Source organism: Otolemur garnettii, unplaced genomic scaffold (genome assembly GCF_000181295.1).
Source record: "Otolemur garnettii isolate 467f Iridium unplaced genomic scaffold, OtoGar3 scaffold00066, whole genome shotgun sequence".
NCBI lineage: Eukaryota > Metazoa > Chordata > Mammalia > Primates > Galagidae > Otolemur > Otolemur garnettii.
This window is the reverse complement of record NW_003852461.1, coordinates 10,613,583-10,625,709: the sequence shown is the minus strand read 5'-3', so window position 1 is coordinate 10,625,709 and position 12,127 is coordinate 10,613,583. Positions and strand designations below refer to the sequence as shown.

Sequence of the window (12,127 nt, the reverse complement as noted above, 5' to 3'; positions counted from 1 at the left end):
ACAGCCTCTAATACCTTTGCAAGGTTCTTAAAGTAGGATCTGCGTGATCGTGTTCAAGGGAAAAGAAGTACAAAGGCAATAACAGTGACAGAAAAGCCGTCGATACATTCTGAGTAATTGAGGCAGAAAACCCAAAATTTAAGACCTAAAGATGAAATCGAGAGCATGCTCAATTTATTAGATGCAGTGGGTTTGGCTCATGCCACTATCCACCCGTCCTATGGTGACATCTTCACTGAGCAGCTCTTGTGCTTGAAGTAAAGTTTAAAGTCCTCAGCGGAGGGGTGTGCTCAGAGCAGGGGGTCTGAAGAATGGCTCCTGTTAATAACACACCCAAACAGGAATCTGGGGTCATCTGGGGGGCACAAAACTATATCCACCCTAAAAACAAGTTCCCTACATGTGAAGGGGGAAAAAGTCCTCAGCAGAGCATACAAAGTCCTTTACAACCTGTCTCCTGTCATTCCAGCTCACCAGCCAGACACACCTGCCCTTTCCTTCTAAGAGCCCTTCTTGAGGTGCCCATTTCCTTCCCTTCCCTCTTCTCCCCACTCATCCTTCGATATTCAACTTAGAACAGGGTTCATATCTATTTCACTCATTCCTGTAATCTCGGTTCAAGGAGTACAATTGATGGATAATGTTTATTAATGTAGGAACGAAAGAAATACAGAAAAGCATAAATGAAATTTTAAAAGGAGGTAAAGAGAGAGCAAATTGTCTCCTCCTGTCTTTCATCCTTCCAAGCAGACATCACTTCCTGCTCGGAGCTGAAAAGAACCTTGTTCTATTCCCCTCTGTGCCATTTTTTCAGGTCTATCTACGTATTTTTACAGTTTTCCCCCTCCAGCCTTTTAGCACCCTAAAGGCTGGACCCATATATGTCTGGACGGCCAATCCTCAGCTCAGTGCCTGGCAGTGAAGGAGAGATGACATCACCCCTCAGAGGCCTTGTAAATCCACCTTAGAGGGAGCAGATAGTACAGGTCGAGCACCCTCTACCTGAAAATCTTAAGATTTTGTACTTTTTTGAATTTTGGAATATTTGCACATACCTAATGAGATATGCTGGGGATAGGAGGTAAGTCTAAAGATGAAATTCATTTATGCTTCATATCCACACCTTATGCACATAGTCTAAAGGTAATTTTATACACATTTTATTTATTTTTTTATTTATTTAGACACAGAGTCTCACTTTGTGATCCACTGTAGAGCGCTGTAGCATCACAGCTCACAGCAACCTCAAAGTCTTGGGCTCAAGCCATCATCTTGCCTCAGCCTCCCAAGTAGCTGGGACTACAGGTGCCCACCACAACACCGAGCTATTTTTAGAGACAGGCTCTTGCTCTTGCTCAGGCTGGTCTTGAACCTGTGAGCTCAGGCAATCTACCTGCCTCAGCCTCCCAGAGTACCGGGATTACAGCCATCAGCCACCATACCCAGCTGCAATACTTTTAATAATTTTGTGCAGGAAACAAAGTTTTGACTGCAAACAATCGCAAGAGGTCAGATGTGAAATTTTCCACCAGTGATATCATGTTGGCACTCATAAAGTTTTGGATTTTAGAGCATTTTAAATTTTGGATTTTTTAGATTAGGGATGTTCAACCTGTAGTAACTGGAAGTTCCAACCAAATTTGGATTTGGTTCCTGAAACACAGATTTTCCAGACTAGGTAAATAAATATCTAACACAGGGGAGCCCAGTCACTGATGCACTGAGGTTCTTGCTCATCAGAAACTCAAAAGACGCTCGCTCAGAAGCTCTGAACAATTTCCACAAGCTTCACTATCAGACCATCCAGTTCAGAGTTGGCTAGACAACAAATTGAGAGCAAGAAAGAAGATGGAGGCAGATAAACCACAAATTACTCTGAGGAGAAACAGTGGAGACTCAGGCAGTCTGGCAGCATGAAGCACCAAGTCTGGCTCTGCAGACGCTGGGAACTCAGAGCTGCCTGGCAGCACCACCCACAGCAACAGCCACGCAGTCCCAGTCCAGGGAAGGGCAGCGTTCCTTGGGAAGGCAGAGGTGTATGCGTAATTCATTAAGGAAGATTTCCATTAAAGACAAACCATGTGGCATTTAATGGAGAATGCTTTGACTAGTTGAAAATTCACTCAGGTGGAGCAGTTAATGAGCTGACAATGCCAGATAAATAACGTGTGACTACAGAAACCAAAGAGACTTTATATCGTGTGTTATCCATTTTTAGCTATCCAACACGTGGAATAGCACCAAAAGAAACATAAGGATGAAAATACACATTAAGGCAAACTCCTAAATACAATTCCAGGAGACTACACTGCCATGCAACCCAAATCAGTTTCTGGAGGCTGCGTGAGCCCTTACACAGCCTTCTGCACAGAGCTCTTTCAGGAGCTCATGTGTGATACAAGGGAAGTCAACATGAAGTCCAAGGAGTAGCTGGCTCACACAGCTACTATCATTTGCAGGGCTACTATCCCATGTGGGATTAGCCAGGGACAGTGCCCTGTCTGAGCTGCAGCCATCACTGTGCACTTAACATAATCCTATCCCATGTGGCAGTCTTCCAAGGATGGACAAACCACAGGCTTTAAATGTGACTGGCTGTGGTCCGGCCTGTGGGGTAGGGAGAAAAACATTTAGTTGGGGGGAGGGCAGTACGTAGGCCCAGAGCTTGTTTTCTCATTAGTCAGGCACCTTCCACCCTACGGCCCCCCTTCGAGGCTTTCTTGAATCTGAGGTTCCCAGGGAAGTCTAGAAATGCCTCTGGAGAAAATATGGCCAGTGCTCCCATCTCCACCCTCTGCCTCCCTCATTCATTCCAGCTCATTTAGAGCTCATTTTTGTTCCAGGAGTTGAGCTTAGGCCATTCCATACAGATGATCTCATTTCTGTGGCAGAATTTGGGAACAGCGAGTTTCGACTTGGTCTTTATGAACTATCAGACACACTGAAAAAGAGACAGCGTTATATTAATCAACAGACTAAGGCCTGTTTAGAAAGGGCTGCACGTGCTTTGCTAAGAGAAAGGAAGAGAACTACTGTTTAGTAACTACTCTGTGTGAGCAGCTGGGGCCGGGGCACTTCCCATCCCTTGACATTTCATTTGAGCTTCACGATAACCTGGCCAGGAAGGCCAGGACATGGAAACCAGGGATCTGAGAAATTTACCTCAAGTCAAAATCATGCAGCTAGTTGACAACAGAACATGAATTCAAAGTTGGGTCTGTTAGAATTTGAAGGCAAAACTTACTCCTCCACTCAAGCAAGAGATTAAAGAATGAGAACATTGTCCTCCTGGACAATGGGAAGCTAAAGGAAGGGAATGCTGTGAACTGTTGTGAAGTCATCCTAAAGCAACCTCGTGGGAAACCGGACCATTCCTCAGGGTACAGGGTACGAGCCCCACACTCCTTCCCTACTGAATATATATATAGAAAGAGAGACACACAAACACAAAGTCTCACTTTGTTGCCCAGGCTAGCGTTCCCTGGCATTAGCCTAGCTCACAACAACCTCAAACTCTTGGGCGCAAGTGATCCTCCTGCCTCAGCTTCCCAAGTAGCTGGGACTCCCACCACACCCAGCTAATAGTAGAGACAGGGTCTTACTCTTGCTTAAGCTGGGCTTGAACTCGGAGCTCAAGTGATCCACCTGCCTTGGCCTCCCAGACAGGCATGAGCCACCACACCCGGACCCCACTAATTATTTCTAAAACCTTAAAATCTGATTCAAAGTCGCTTCAAGAATAGCTCTAAATGGGTAATCACCGATTAACCAGATCCCTCAAAAGCTGTGGAAAGGCAGTCTGGACTCTCTTAACTATCACTTCCAGAGGAGCCTCCGTTCCCTCAGGACTGGACAGTTCTCCTCTCTCATTAGTTACCAGATCCAGGGACAGGGCACTCGCTGCTAGCTGCCAGACCTTCACAATCTGGGCAGGCAGTAGGGAACAAATAAATTTAACAGAGCAATTCAGATTATCAAATAGAGTCCTCTCAACTTCAGTTTCCACATCCATAAGTTGCGGGGGGGTGGGGATGAGCAAAATCTCTGATGATTGCTATGATTAAAGGTTTAATGCATATAAAGTAGGACTATAATATCTAGCCCTGTGGAGACCCTTAATTATGACAGTTGAATTTAGTGTCTTTATTATTCTATTCCCCGTGTTGTAGGTGAATACTTTATGTGCTTCATAAAGCATAACAATAGCATGAGGAAAGTTTTTCAGGCTTACTACATGGCAGGCACAGTTCTAATTGCTCATTTAGTCATTACAACAGACTTAAAAGCTAGGTGCTGGGCGGCGTCTGTGGCTCAGTGGGCAGGGTGCTGACCCCATATACCAAGGGTGGTGGGTTCAAACCCAGCCCCGGCCAAACTGCAACAAAAAAATAGCCAGGGACTGTGGTGGGCACCTGTAGTCCCAGCTACTTGGGAGGCTGAGACAAGAGAATCTCCTTAGCCCAGGAATTGGAGGTTGCTGTGAGCCGTGTGATGCCACGGCACTCTACCAAGGGTGACAAAGTGAAACTCTGTCTCTACAAAAATAATAATAATAATAATTAAAAAATAAAATAAAATAAAAGCTAGGTGCTATTATTATTCCCATATTAGCAATAAGGACACTAAGGCCCAGAAAGATTTGTCCCAGTTATAATGCTTGGATAGTCAATGCACTTCTCCACACTCTACTGGTTGTAATTACTGTTATTATTTTCTATTGTTGTTACTATTATAGCACCAAAGGGATTCCCATTCAGCTCCCAGAAAGCAACTCCTAGGACAATTCTAATGTATTAAAAGTATACGTTTTAAACTCCCAGAGTCTATGAAAGGACATGCAATTCTCTGACGCTAGTGCAGTCCCCTCATTCTCACTTCCTGGCTATTCAGAGACTTCTCGAGCTTGCTCCAAGTTTGCTGAGCCTACCCAGAAAACAAAACCTTCCTAATGGCTTTGGTTTGGTGGGCTTCATAAACATTCTTGGAATGATGAAAGGATCACATATGGTGTTATCTTATTGAATAATGGTTTGGTGTGTCTTCTCTTAAAGGCAATATTTAAGCGTGTTTTTGTAGCCAGTGATACATTAGAATAATACCATATATTTATACAGTGCTTTACCATTTTCAAAGTGCTTTTCCAATTACTGTCTCATTTGATCCTCACCGCAGGCTTGCAAAGCCAGCAGAGCAACTGTTATTACCATCCTCATTTTATAGGCAGTGTGGTCAAGTACAAAGTATCCCAAGCTTTGAAGGAAAACAGAATAGGGTTCTGTTCCCTGCTCCTCGATGTTCTGGCTAGGCGACCCTGAACTAGTTTCTTAACCTTTCCAAGCTTCAGTTTCTCCATCAGCCATCTGGGGGCAACAATTTATACAAGGTTCTGCAGAGGATCAAATGAAATCATCTCTGTAAAGCAACTAGAAACATTCTCGTCACCTATTATGAGCAGTAGTATTTTATTTTTCATGTATTTCATCAATCAAATAAATATATTTGATTTTTTATTTTCAGCATTATTTCCTACTAGGACAAAATAGCCTAAGAAAGAGGAAACCCAAGGGAGGGGCCGGAGAAAACAGCAGAGAGGCAGACGGGCTCAGTGGGCGCGACGCGCTTTGGGGCACTGGCTGCAGAGGACAGAAGGGAGAGTGTGACCTGGTAAGCACCAGAGCAGGGAACATGTGGACTCACGGTGATGGCCCTGGAGCCTCCACTGTTATTCCAGGGCCTTTCTCTTGAGGAGCAGCCCTAAACCCCTGCACCAGCCATCCCTCCCCTGCCTTCTACATTCCCACAAACCAGGCCAAGCCTCCCAAACCAGGTGAAGCCTCCCAGGATACCACCTCTCAAGACACCATGAGGAAGCCTGCACCAGTGCAGATCAGCAGGGTCTACACCCTGATCATACAGGTATATTGGGGTGGACTCCTTTCTCACCTGAATGGACATTTCACAGGATCTGTCTCAGGCAAGGCAAGGAGAGACCAGCCCCACCAAGAGGAAGACAAGCATGATTCTGGGCTTTGGGAGATGTTTTTACTCAGTCTTCTGGGCTTCCACCCCTCCCCCAGGACAGACTAGGGTGCCGGTGCTGGGACAGAAGATCTGTGTGGCTGGGGCAGGTGCTAGGGAGGCTGTCACACCTGAGTCACCTTCTGGCGCTGTTCTTGGTTAAGTTGTTTAACCTGTTTGACTTTGGGCTTCTCAGCAGCAAAACACAAGGCTGTGTGAGGGTAGATGAGAGGATGTCAGCCCGCAGGCCTGCGCCCACAGAGCGGGCAGATGAGCTGTGGGCAGAGGCCATCATTTCTATCACTGCCCCTGTTGTACTGAACGACACTGCTGTAGGTTTTATTAATACCGTTACGCTATTGTTAAGAATGACACCAAACTGACTTCAGGTCTCTCCAGTCTGGCAGTGTGAGTGACCCAGGCAAATGTGTATTTTTTTCTTCTAATAATTCCCAGAATGAAAATCCTTCCATGTGCTCCCTGCACAATCTGCTAACCAGGTCACTACAGATTGGTGGGGCTGTTCCCACCTTGGCTTTCTCCTGAAAACCTTGCCCAGGGAGCTAGGTAAGAAGAGGACTGGGTTCTCAGGCAGACGGTACTACAGCCCCAGAGACATGTGCCCGTTGAGGGCAAGTGCTCCTTGGTCCTCTCACACAGAACACCAGCGTGGCTGAGGCCATCTCTCCCTTACAGAGCTTGGTGGCTAAGGCCACCAGCTAAACCCAGACCCATTTTCTAAGCTCAACATAAACCATTTGGGACTCCTACTGACAGACGTAAAAGAGAAAGAGACTGAAAGCCTCTTGGAGGTAACAGCTGAGGTCTGTGTCTGCGCAGACGCCACCCATGATGCCACTCACAGAAGCTTTGGCTCGTGACAGGTACAGGGCCAATGGGAGCGCTTTTCTGAAGTTGAGTCCCCCAGTTCAGAAAGCAGTACGTTAGCAGGTGGAGAAGTTCTCCCTGGTCCCAGGCAAGAGCAGTAAAATGAGCAGCAGCAACTCTAGTTCACACAAGTCTCAAATCACTGTTACATGAGTCAGACGTACATGGGGTGGGGTTGTGGCAGCATCCCCAAGGCAAAGGGAAGCGTTTATGTCAGGAGTATCTCTGCCCTCTCTTTCCCTTAAGGGACCTCCCACTACCTCCATACCCCTGGGCTGGTTCTTCAAACCATCCAGGCCTTAGCTGCCTCATCTGGATAGCAGAGAATTTAGTAACGACAGTATTTCCTTTTATTTTAAGTTGGATCTTTGGTGCAGTGGGGGGGTGAGTGGTAACCCTGACCCTGTTCATGGCACACCATCATCACGGGTCCAGGAAAGACCTCTTCTTCTCTCTTACTCCCTTGAATGTGCCCCCTCACCCCCAGAATTAATTCCACACCGTCTGATGTACATGCTTTTGTTCCCCAACACTCTTCCAAATGTGCACTATTGTTCGTGTGTGTCTTATTTTTACAATTAGAACACTGCTTTGGGTCTCTAAATTTCTTACCTCTTCTTAGCCAGTACTGTTTTTCAGATTCATCCTCATGGTTACGAGCACAGCTACTTCACTGCTTCTGACTGCTGCCTACTCCCTATGCTGGGCTTTTGTTCTTCACCCAGCCTTGTGCCCTCGAGGCTGATCTCTGTAGACACATACATAACCTATGCCCACCTACGCCTCTCTGGCCAGTGAGAGGCACCCGCAGAAGACTGAGTGTGGAAGAGAGAGGGGCTGGATTTGCAGGAGCCACATTGCCTCTCCTCCACTGTCCTCCCCTTGTGCCTTACTGAAAATGTGACCCTAGGTCCCTTCTGTCACAGCCATAGCTTCTGCTGGGACGCCCTTTACATGGCTCCAGTCTCACTGGCCTCCAATTACAGCATCCGCCCTCTTTGCCCTTCAGGCCTAACTGCTAGCCCATGAGTGCTTTTCTGTCCCCATCAATTCCTTAACGTTGTCCACCATCACAAACAGTGCCTTCATTACATTCTCTTCTGTTGAACTATTCTCTTGAGAACACTGTCCCTTTCCTGATTGGACATTTATTTGATACAGTACCCCAGAGTTTACATCCACTAAATTTTACCTGTATAATCTCTCAGGGTAAGATGGTTAATTTCTGTGTGTTAACATGCCTGGGCTATAAAGCTCAGATATGCGTCAAAAATTATTCTGGATGCTTCTGTGAGTTTCTGGATAAGATTAATACTTAAATGGATGAATTCTAAATAAAGCAGATTTCCCTCTAAAAGTGGGGTTGGCTCATCCAACTAGTTAAAGGCTTGAACAGAGCAAAAGGCTGACCTCCCAGATAGCCTGAGGGACGTCTGCCAGCAGCCACAGTATTCACTCCTTCCTGGACCATCGGCCTGGCAGCCTTTGGACCTGAGCTGAAGCATCAGCACTGCCCTGGTCTCCCACCTGCCAACCCACCCTGCAGATGCTAGTCTTGCTGGCCTTGACAACTGCAGAAGCCAACTCTTTGTAATAAATCTCTTTCTCCATATATACATGTCCTATTGGTTCTGTTTAACACAGATGGACATTCAGACCATCTCCAATAATACCCAGATGCCACCACCAACACTGTGCTGAGCATACTTGTACACATGCCCTCATGGAACCACATGAGAAGTCCCATGGCTTATATAACTAGAAGTGAAATCTCTGGGTCACAGAATAACATACCAACATGTATTGTTATAAAGCATGATGCTATAGAAAAATTATAACACTTTATGTTTATGTATAGAGTGTTTACATGTGCCTGGGAACTGCAGAATAATCTCCAAAACAGAAGTAATTCCTGTCCATACTCAATTTTCAGCAGCCAAGTATATAAATGATCTGACGCACAGTAGGTGCCCAATAACAGTATAATTATTGTCAGAACCAAAGTCATCCACACACAGCTGCAATCTACATTAACACAATTTTGCTATTATAGAAAATTGTTGGCCAAGAAGACAAAGGTTGCAAATAATTTCCCAAAAAAACTCATTTAATAAACATCGAAGTGGCCAATTTTTTCATAGAAAGCATGAACTCACTGTTTACTATTCTCTTCCCCTCCCTTAAGGTGGGGATATCACTTGGGATTAAATCAAAATTCCTGGGTTCTAACCTTATTTAGGCTACTAACTGGATAACCTCTAGTATGCATTCACCATATGGACAAATAACCTCTCCAGCCCTCAGCATCCTCATCTATAAAATGAGGATGATACTGATGACGGTCATTCCCAATACCAAACATGTAAAAATCTGTGCAGACAGTCATCACCAACGAAACTGGAATTTTCAGAAACTTGAATGTAAGTACTCTCATAACTATCCAAGCTATGGAACAGAAGATACAAATATTTTCCTTCTATAAAGGAAGTGAAACATTTTGACATGGATGTGCACCAGCATGCAGCCTGAGTGACTGTGTGTTAGAGGCAGGGGCAAGCAAGGCAGAGACACCACAATGATGGAGCACCAGAGAAGACTACAGTGAGATGCCATGGCGAGACTGCCACGGCGAGACTGCCAGGGCACAGTGAGTGCGCCAGACAACTCACTGCCAGACAACAGTGAAGTGCCCCAGTGAGACTGCCACGGCGAGAGTGCCACAGCAAGAGTATCACAGAGAGAGTGCCACAGAGAGTGCCACGGCACAGTGAGTGTGCCAGACAACTCACTGCCAGATAACAGTGAGGTGCCACAGTGAGACTGCCATGGTGAGAGTACCACAGCAAGAGTGCCATGGAGACAGTGCCACTGTGAGACTGCCATGGCAAGAGTGCCACAGCAAGAGTGCCAATGTGAGATTGCCACAGCAAGAGTGCCACTGTGAGAATGCCATGGCAAGAATGCCACAGCAAGAGTGCCACGGCACCTGCCTCGTGCCTGGTGCTACTCTAAGCTGTATGACTCCTTGGATTCCCTACCAAGTCAATGTTATTACCATCTCTATTTTACTGATGGAGAAATTCAGTGAAGACAGGCAATTTTCCAGAGTTGCTGAATAGAAATTTCAGCCAATTTAGTACAGGTTGAGCATTCCTAATCTGAAAATCCAAAGCCCCAAATGCTCCAAAATCGAAAAATTTTTGAGCACTAAAGTGGAAAATTCCACAGCTGGCCTCATGTGACAGGTCACAGTCAAAACACAGTCGAAACTTTGTTTCAGGGCAGTGCCCGTAGCTCAGTGGGTAGGGCACCGGCCACAAGCATCGGGGCTGGTGGTTTCAAACCCAGCCTGGGCCTGCTAAACAACAACAACAACAAAATAGCCAGACATTGTGGTGGGAGCCTGTACATCCAGCTACTCAGGAGTATGAGGCAAGATAATCGCTTGAGCTTAAGAGTCTGAGGTTGCTATGAGCTGTGATGCCACAGCACTCTACTGAGGGTGACAAATTAAGACTCTGTCTCAATTTAAAAAAAAAAAAACTTTGTTTCATAAATAAACTTAATAAAAACATTATATAAAATTTTCTTCAAACCATGGTATATATGAAACATAAATGAATTGGGTTTTTTTTTTATTTTGTTGTTTTTTGAGACAGAGTCTCACTTCTTCACCCTTGGTTGAGTGCTATGGTGTCATAGCTCACAGCAACTTCAGACTCAGGCTCAAGAGATTCTCTTGCCTCAGCCTCCCAAGTAGCTGGGATTACAGGCACCTGCCACAATGCCCAGCTATTTTTAGAGATGGGGTTGCTCTTGCTCAGGCTGGCCTCAAACCTGTGAGCTCAGGCAATCCACCTGCCTCTGACTCCCAGAGTACTAAGATTAAAGGTGTGAGCTACCATGTCTGGTCATAAATGAATTTTGTGTTTAGACTTGGGTCCCATCCCTAAGATATCTCATTATGTATAGGTAAATATTCCAAAATCTGAAAAAAAAAAATCTGAAACCCTTCTGGCCCCAGGCATTTTGGGTAAGGGATACTCAGCCTGTAATTTCACTTTTCTACATCCCTGTGGAGGTACTAATGAGCATTAAAGCCACATGATTGACAAAAAGAAGAAGAAAAAAGACACCAAGAAACCAAGGATATAGATTGTCTTCTTCATGCTAGAAATTTCTCTCAAATGGTGGAAAGTTGATGATAATTTCACAGTACCGTAGTTTAACAACAGTGCATACCTAGTTGGCAGGGTGCTGGCCGTCAGCTAGACTCAGGGGTGTCCAGCCCGCAGTCTGTGTGCTGATTTTGTGAGGACTTTTTGCTTCTCTGTGGTGTCAGATATCACAAAAAGTATGCATAGACCCCTTTTTTTGCTAATATACTGTTTGTGTACTTAATGTGTATCCCAAGAGAACTAGTATTCAGAGGAAAAAAAGGTTGGACACCCCTGCTAGAGAGATGCGGCATGTATTTTTTTTTTTTATTAAATGATAGCTGTGTACATTAATGCAATCATGGGGTATAGTATTATATTTTGATATACAATTCAAGATATTTTCATCAAACTGGTTAACATAGCCTTCATGTCATTTTCTTAGTTGTCATGTCAAGACATCTATATTCTACTTTTAGAAAGATTCACTTGTACCCTTGTAAGATAAACCATAGAGGTGATCCCTCCAATCATCCTCCCTCCACCCATCCACCCCTCTCCCCTCCCCTCCCTTTACTCCCTCCTCATATTCTTAGGCTATAATTAGGTTATAGCTTTCATCTGAAAGCTATAAATTAGTTTCATATAGGGCTGTGTACATGGGATACCGTTTCTTCCATTCTTGTGATACTTTCCTAAGAAGAACATTAGATTACATCTCTCTGGTTCTATCCAATATGTCATTAAGATGAAAGAGAAGCAAGCCTAACTCCATTTTGTTATAATTCTTGTTCCTGAGAATCCGTGGGAAAGCAAAGCAAGCCTGATTCCATTCTGTTGTTTTGATACATTTTATTGCTTTTAAAAAACTGGTTCCACTTGCCTCCCTGCCCATTGCATAGTATTTTAAGTGTACCTAAACTTAACTGTTAGAATTATTAATATTGTGTAGAAAGTCACTAACACAACCCTTGTGATTATGTTAAAGTGATCTTTAACTGTTAGAATTATTAATATTGTGTAGAAAGTCACTAACTACCCTTGTGACAACAATCCTTGTGATT

General features: G+C 44.7%; 1 protein-coding gene and 1 non-coding gene across 2 annotated transcripts in view; one reads left to right on the top strand and one right to left on the bottom strand.

Moving 5' to 3' along the window:
* The window catches only part of ROR1 (receptor tyrosine kinase like orphan receptor 1), a 432,169-nt gene that overhangs the window by 215,207 nt on the left and 204,835 nt on the right, over nucleotides 1-12,127 (bottom strand). The gene's annotated exons all lie outside the window — the stretch shown is intronic.
* On the top strand, nucleotides 282-404 carry LOC111726465. The gene has a single exon (XR_002774230.1). It is a non-coding gene; the product is annotated as a small nucleolar RNA SNORA11 (small nucleolar RNA).